This window comes from Mastomys coucha, unplaced genomic scaffold (assembly GCF_008632895.1).
Source record: "Mastomys coucha isolate ucsf_1 unplaced genomic scaffold, UCSF_Mcou_1 pScaffold15, whole genome shotgun sequence".
In the NCBI taxonomy this organism is placed as follows: Eukaryota; Metazoa; Chordata; class Mammalia; order Rodentia; family Muridae; genus Mastomys; species Mastomys coucha.
Window position 1 is genome coordinate 89489567 of NW_022196897.1, and position 8415 is coordinate 89497981.

Consider the following 8415-nt stretch of genomic DNA (forward strand, 5'->3'; position numbering starts at 1 on the left):
CAAGTGCTGGGATTAAAGGCGTGCGCCACCACCGCCCGGCTGTTTATTTCTTAAACTCATACACACAATTACTAAAGACATCAGTCTTAGTGACTGGAGAGATGGATCAGTTATAAGAGGCTGTACTGCTTTTAAGAGGCCAGGAGTTTGGCTCCCTGCAGCCAAGTTAGTTAATAACCCCATGCAATTCTAGCTGCAAGAGATGATGCCCTGTCCAGTACGGACACCTGCATTCACATACACATAACCCCTCACACATACATAATTTAGAAACACAAAAATAGGGTTGGAGAGATGGCTCAGTGGTTAAGATCGCTTGCTGCTTTTGCAGAGGCTGGGGTTTGATTCCCAGCACGCACGTCTGCTTACAACTGTTGCTAACTCTAGTCACAGGGATCAGACACCCTACTCCGGCCTCCTTAGGCACCGGGCACACACATGGTGCACATACATACATGTAGGCAAAAAGTAAAAACAACCTTTTTAAAAAGACAACACTTGGGAGATGGAGAGATGGCTCAGCAGTTAAGAGCACTGACTGCTCTTCCAGAGGTCCTGAGTTCAATTCCCTGCAACCACATGGTGCCTCACAACCATCTGTAATGGGATCTGATGCCCTCTTCTGGTGTGCACTCATACATATATAAAAATGTAAAAAAAAAAAAAGAAAAAAAAAGAAAAAAGACACTTCAATATTAATTATACAAGTAGATAATTCATTTTTAAATAGTGAAAAATTTAAGTGATTTACTCTAATGTTAAAAATTCAGAGTCACTTGTAGCTAATACATGGTGTACAATACATGGACATATATAGAAAATGAAATTATTTCTGATTGTTTTCTCACATTTGTTTTATTTATTATGTGTGCATGTGTGGTACATGCATGTGGAGGTCAGATGACAGTTTGCAGGAGACAGTGTTCTCCTTCCACAAAGTGGGTCACAGGGATAGAACTCAGGTGGTCAGTTGGTGACAACTACCTTTACCCACTGAACCATCTCACTGACCCTTATTTATCTATCTATCTATCTATCTATCTATCTATCTATCTATAGTAAGAAAATAGATTTATTGGGTACATATGAAGGAGTGATGGACTGGCAGTTGCTCAGTACCTGCCAACCACTGCTTTTATGGCAGGACTAGGCACTGAGCCTAGGTCTTTCCATACACCAGGTGAGAGCTTTACCTTTGACCTACATCCCCAGGCTTGACTTTAATGAATTTAATTTCAATTTCTGAGATAGTCTCATGTAGCCTAGGCTGGCCTGGAATTTATTATGTATCCGAAGATGACCTTAAATTCCTGATAACCTGCTGTCTGCCTTCTAAATGCGGTAATTACAGGTGAGTACCACCAGGCATGACTGAGCATATTTTGTTTGATAAGCTACATTTTTCACTGGTGATCCTGGAAAAATTAGTTGTACCTGGAAAGGTATAAAGTTATTTGGAAACTGACCTGCTAAATTATTGTCACAAAATACTATAGTATTCTGGCAGGAAGATATTATATTTTTAAAAATTATTCACTTATTTTTATGTGTCTGGGTGTCTTGTCTACATGCACATCTTTGCATTGTGTGCCTGCCTGATACCCATGGAGGCTGGAAGACGGTCTCAGATTCACCTGGAGCTGAGTGAATAGATGGGTGTGAGCTGCCATGTGGGTTCTGGGAATTGAACTCGGGTGTTCTGGAGAGCAGCCAGCCAGTGTTCTTAACTGCTGAGCCATCTCTCCAGCCCTAGATACTACATTTTTAAAGGTAAGCTTTAGGTTTTCAGTGCATCGTGGACTGCTGAATAATGTATGGACATTATTCATATGCTCATCAGCTGATTTCAACTGTATCTTCTTCTTTTTTTTTTTTTTTTACAGATTGGATTGGACTAGCGCTTTGACTATGTTAGGCAAGTGCTTTACCACTGAGCTACAAACGAATCCCCTAAATTGTGCATTTTTACCCGGCAGGTAACCAGAGTGATCCTTTGGGTTATGCGGCATATCTAGACCGTTACCAATCCGGGTGTTCTGCAGTGGGGCCCCTGGGACCAGAGTCACCGAGTCAGGTTTTGCACTCAGTAGATCCTCGGTGCTCTTTGTACACATGAAAATTTGAGAAATTCCAATCAAAGATATTGGAAAGGATATGATGTCCTTCCAGCAATAAAAATATTTTCTTTTCGAGCCAGTGAGGGAGTACTCGGCTGCTATCCCAGCTCCTCAATAAGCTGAGGCTGAAAGGCTATCTGAGAGCAAGGGTTCTGGACCAACCTAGGCAGCACGGGACCTGCCTCAGTAAGTAAGTAATAAACTCTTCCTCTAACAATAATGTTGTATGGGGGGAAAAAATCTAGGCAGGTTTCTGGCTCCCAGATTTTGATAGACCGAGCGTGGAATAGTGCCTGAGTGCTCCTCCCTCTTCTCTCTGGAGATTTGATGTTGGAGAAATTGAGCATTGGGGTTAAGACTCTTATGTTTTGTTTAGTTTTAAAAAAGACTTATTTTCATTTTTAAAAAATCATGTGTACTTGTGTGTCTATATAGGGGATAGGTGCATATGAATGCAGAGGCCCTGGGAGGTCAGAGGTGACTGGGAGGCCAGAGGTGATAGGTCTCCCTGCAGCCAGAGTTCCAGGCAGCTGTAAACTGTCTGAGGTGGGTACTGGGATCTCTGTTCTCTGAACGAGCAGCAAGCTCGCTTAACAACTGAGCCAGCTCTCCAGCTCGGGTGTTAAGAACCTGAGCAATTTGTTCAGCAAGTAATCTTTTTGTAGTTACTGTAAGTTAATTTTTCGTGTGTTTCTAAACCATTAGGTTTTCAAGGGAAAGCTGTACACTCACTTTGTGTTTCCAATTTCGCACAAAACATTAATTTTACAATCACTCTTCATCAGTACTGAGCAGTGCACTTTAAGGGGAACATTTTTCAGAAGTATGCCTCTGACTTTCCATTTTGGAGGCTGTATTTTTTTCTATCATCAGCATGCATGCATACTCCCACTAATTAAGTTTTACCAGCAAGATGGCATCCACTCAATTCTCCCAGCCTGTGCCTAACAGTGACTTAAAATTTTATGTCCCATAATGCCTTTCCAATATACTGCAACATTTGGTTGCAGCAAAGAAGAGTTGTCGTATAATTTCTTGGATGGCATAAAATATATCATTATTACCAAAATATAATTTTGCTACATCATCCAATACCAAATTTAAAGACTGAGACAAGAAGTGTAGAATAGCCTAGATTTTTTTTATTTTTTATTATCTTTTTAACATTCCGACTACCATTTCCCCTCCCTTGTCTCCTCCCAGTAGTCCCCCAGCCAACCCCCTGAATATCTTGGGATCTTAAGAGCTCATCTGCTGCAGGTTCTTACCTTGTTTGCCATATGTGTGATGTTGCTGTATATAACTATGGTTTTAGATACATTTTCTACAAGTTTTCTAAACATTTGTCTGTACTCTTTTGTTATTTACCACACAATCTCTCTTTCTCACAAATGAACAGTTTTCTTCTTGGAAATTCACACTTCTCCTAATGCTTTGTTTGTTCTCTTGCAGTTTTGGATGCTCTCTCTGTCTGTCTGTCTGTCTGTCTCTCTCTCTGTCTCTCTGTGTCTCTCTCTGTCTCTGTCTGTCTGTCTGTCTCTCTGTGTCTCTCTCTGTCTCTCTCTGTCTCTGTCTGTCTGTCTGTCTCTCTCTCTCTCTCTGTCTCTCTCTATCTCTCTCTCTGTGTCTCTCTCTGTCTCTGTCTGTCTGTCTGTCTGTCTGTCTGTCTCTCTGTGTCTCTCTCTGTCTCTCTCTGTGTCTCTCTCTGTCTCTGTCTGTCTGTCTGTCTGTCTGTCTGTCTCTCTCTCTGTCTCTCTCTGTCTCTCTCTGTGTCTCTCTCTGTCTCTCTCTCTGTGTCTCTCTCTGTCTCTGTCTGTCTGTCTGTCTGTCTGTCTCTCTCTCTGTCTCTCTGTGTCTCTCTCTGTGTGTCTCTCTGTCTCTCTCTGTCTCTCTCTGTCTGTCTCTCTCTCTGTCTCTGTCTGTCTCCCTGTGTCTGTCTCTCTGAGTCTGTCTCTCTCTGTGTCTCTCTCTGTCTCTCTCTGTGTCTCTCTCTGTCTCTCTCTGTGTGTCTCTCTGTCTCTCTCTGTCTCTCTGTGTCTGTCTCTCTCTCTGTCTCTGTCTGTCTCTCTGTGTCTGTCTCTCTGAGTCTGTCTCTCTCTGTGTGTCTCTCTGTCTCTCTCTGTCTCTCTGTCTCTCTCTCTCTGTGTATGTGTGTGAAAATGGAGACTGTTTATGCCATAGTGGGGTGTGTGTGGACCTCAGAGAAGAACTTTGAGTGTGAGTCCTTGCCTTCTATCTTTTTTACGACAGGGTCGGGCTACCTGGTCCTTGAGCTTCCAGAGGTCTCAGTTATTCGCTTGGATTTGTCACAGGAGCACTACGATTGCAGATGTGCCTCACCACACCCAGTTTTACATGGCTGCTGAGGATCAAACACACGACCTCTTATTGGTGCAGCAAACCCTTTACCCTCTGTTTTAGTTACTTTTCTGTTGCCGTGATAAAAAAAATAGCATGACTGAGGCTACCTAGAAAAGAAACGGGTTCAAGATGAAAACCAAATGTACTAAGAGCCAGATAGCCATTGACTCCAGCCAGATAGCCATTGGCTATATGGGAGAAGGAATCCCTTCTATTATAATGGGGATCTCTCCACAGAGGCCAAGTGAGGCTGGTGCAAGGAGGAGGTGCAGCAAATTTACAGCTCATCCAGGCCCTCTCGGACTCAGAGGAGGAGCATGACAATGCCTGGGATGGTCGTCTCGGAGATCGATACAACCCACCTGTGGATGCAACGCCTGGGAGCTGGAATACAATGAGATCAAGACACAGGTGGAATTGGCCACAGGGTGGCTGGGACTTAGGAGGACTGCCCAGGAGCATAGCTTCCCTCGATTGTTACACCAGAGAGAACGGGGACTCTGCCACCGGGGAAGCTTCTCCCTTGGAGAACAGTCTCGAGTGATGTCTCTCACTTCTTGCCCAATGATCTAAGCTTCACTGATACCTACTCTCAGAAGGCTTTCTGCGGCATCTACAGCAAAGATGGTCAGATCTTCATGTCTGCTTGCCAAGATCAGACAATCCGACTGTATGACTGTCGGTATGGCGGCTTCTACAAGTTCAAAAGCATTAAGGCTCAGGATGTAGGCTGGAGTGTCCTGGACGTGGCCTTCACTCCTGATGGAAACCACTTCCTGTACTCCAGCAGGTCTGATTACATTCATATCTGCAACATCTATGGGGAAGGAGACACATACTGCCCTGGATTTAAGGCCAGATGAACGTCGCTTTGCTGTCTTCTCCATCGCTGTCTCCTCAGATGGACGAGAAGTTCTAGGAGGAGCCAATGATGGCTGCCTGTATGTCTTTGACCGAGAACAAAACCGGCATACTCTTCAGATTGAGTCTCATGAGGATGATGTGAATGCAGTGGCCTTTGCTGACATAAGCTCCCAAATCCTGTTCTCTGGGGGAGATGATGCCATCTGCAAAGTGTGGGATCGACGAACCATGAGGGAGGATGATCCCAAGCCTGTAGGAGCACTGGCTGGACACCAAGATGGCATCACCTTTATTGACAGCAAGGGTGATGCCCAGTATCTCATCTCCAACTTCAAAGATCAGACCATTAAGCTTTGGGATATCAGATGCTTTTCCAGCAGAGAAGGCATGGAAGCGTCACGACTGGCTGCCACGCAGCAAAACTGGGACTATCACTGGCAGCAGGTGCCCAAGAAAGCCTGGAAGAAGTTGAAGCTCCCAGGTAACAGCTCCTTGATGACCTACAGAGACCATGGAGTGCTTCACAATCTGATCCGATGCTGATTCTCCCCAGCCCACAGCACCGGCCAGCAGTTCATCTACAGTGGCTATTCTACTGGCAAAGTGGTTGTGTACGACCTCTTAAGCGGCCACATTGTGAAGAAGCTGACCAATCACAAGGCCTGTGTGCGCGATGTCAGCTGGCATCCCTTTGAAGAAAAGATTGTCGGGGCTGGCGAGATGGCTCAGCAGGTAAGAGCACTGACTGCTCTTCCAAAGGTCCTGAGTTCAAATCCCAGCAACCACATGGTGAGCTCACAACCACCCGTAATGAGATCAGACCCCCTCTTCTGGTGCGAGTGAATTACACCAGAGCGAGCAGGACCGGAGAGCAGCCACACACATGATAGCTCATGGCCATCTGTACAGCTACAGTGTACTCATACACATAAAGTAAATAAAATAAATCTTTTAAAAAAAAAGAAAAGAAAAGAAAAGATTGTCAGCAATTCGTGAGATGGGAACCTACGTCTGTTGCAATACCGCGAAGCCAAGTACTTCCAGGATGACATGCCAGAGTCTGATATGAACAGAGTCTGTTCCAGTGGCCCTACTCCGGTGCCCTGCCCATCTGTGGCCTTTTCCTCACCTCAGTAGATCTGACCTCCAGTTCTTTATAGGGTGAATTCTCAGCATATTCTCTGCCTCCTCCTCCCTTCCCCCATCTGGGGAGTATGTGGAGGAACTGCTGACACTGGGTGAGAAACAAACTCAGAGTCTGGGCCCAGGCTGAGCCTGGACTGCCCACCCCAAACTGGGCCAAGTGGTTTCCTCATGTATTCATACCCAGTGTGTTTGGATTTCTATCTCTAGCCAGAGTGTGGCAGGACATCCATTATCTGGGGTGTAGCTTCTGTCAACAAGAGTCTTGAGTGTGTTTAATCATGTTCTGATGTTAGATATTGGCTAATAGTGTAGACACTTGAGGTCTGAATGGACCCATTAGCAGTACCCTTTGCCCAGGTCTTCACACTGAGAGTTAGATTGGCCATCAGGGCCAAGTATACTGACCTTTCTTTCTGAGGTCTTTGAGGGAGGACAGGGTGGGTAGGGAGGTGTTTCCTTAGCACCCTCCTGAGGTGGGAACTATGTCTGCTCTCATACTTGGACTTTGAAGTGAAGAGACTGTGGTCTGAGAGGTATGTGTCTCAGATATGGTCATACTCGCTGTTGGATCCTATCATTGCTGGTGGCCAGCAGCTTCAACAAAATAGATAAAATGGGACTTCTCTCAGCTTCTCACTGGCTGTGGCTCTCCCAATAAACTGTCTGTGGGAAGCTGAAAAAAAGAAAAGAAAAGAAAAGAAAAGAGGAGAAAAGAAAAGAAAAGAAAAGAAAAGAAAAGAAAAGAAAAGAAAAGAAACGGGTTAATCTGGGGTATATGGCTTCAGGGTTTAGAGCATATGGGGGCATGGCAGCAGGCAGACAGGCATGGTGCTGGAGGAGTAGCTGAGAGCTCAGATCTTGATCCATAAACATAAGTGAGGCCAAGAGAAAGCTGTTGTGGACATCTGAGACCTCAAAGCCTGTCCCCAGTAACACACTTCCTCCAGCAAAGCCACACCTCCTGATCCTTTCCAAACAGTTCTACCAAGTATTCAAATATAGAAGCCTCTGGGGGCCATTCTCATTTTTTTTTTTTTTTTTTGAGGCTGGACTTAAACTTTCTACACTCCTTCCTCCCCAGTGCTGGCATTATAGTATATAGTACTGTGTCCTGCTCACAAGTCTCATAGTTTAATCTCTTTTATATGGTTTCCCCACTAGGATGCAGGTCTAAAGTAATCAAGAATACTATGTAGCATTTCTTGCCATTTGCACAGTTAGCTGGTGTATTACCTCTGCCGTAATTTGGTTTGTATTTCATTCCTTTAAAATACAGTGCTGGGGCTGAGGAGATGGCTTAGTTGTTAAACACATTGACTGCTCTTTCAGTGGACCCAAGTTTGATTCCCAGTATCCACATGGCAGCTTTAAAATTCTGTAACTCCAGTTCCAAAAGATTGATGTCTTCTTCTGACCTCTGTGGGTACCAGGCACATACATGATACACAGACATACAGGCAGGTAAAACCTCCATACATTAGATTAAAAATATCAGCTGGGCAGTGGTGGCGCATGCCTTTAATCTCAGCATTTGGGAGGCAGAGGCAAGTGGATTTGTAAGTTTGAGGCCAGCCTGGTCTACAGAGTGAGTTCCGGGACAGCCAGGGCTACACAGAGAAATCCTATCTTGAAAAACCAAACCAAACCAAAAAAATAAAATAAATAAATAAATAAAAGTAAAAATATTGGGGTAGTATTTATTGGTGTCAGTGTGCCATTATGTTGTCAAAGGTTGGATGGGTGTCATAAAGGAACACAGTGTGCATCGCTGTCCTGCTTCCTGGGTAACCCTCTCCTGAGATGTTTCCTTGTCAAAGCTGAATCATGGCTGATGTGCCCACGATGCCATTTCTCATTTCCACATCTATTTTGTTCTTTGCCTTCTGTTTATCTACTGTGTGATGAGTACTATAGGGCCATACTCTTA

General features: G+C 44.6%; 1 pseudogene across 1 annotated transcript; it reads left to right on the forward strand.

Annotated features, from left to right (window-relative positions):
* Positions 1 to 1336: 1336 nt before the first annotated feature.
* Positions 1337 to 6580, forward strand: LOC116090571 (annotated as a pseudogene). The gene is made up of 3 exons (XR_004118727.1): positions 1337 to 1341; positions 4716 to 6047; positions 6321 to 6580. The product of XR_004118727.1 is annotated as a DDB1- and CUL4-associated factor 11-like (transcript).
* The last annotated feature ends 1835 nt before the right edge of the window (positions 6581 to 8415 follow it).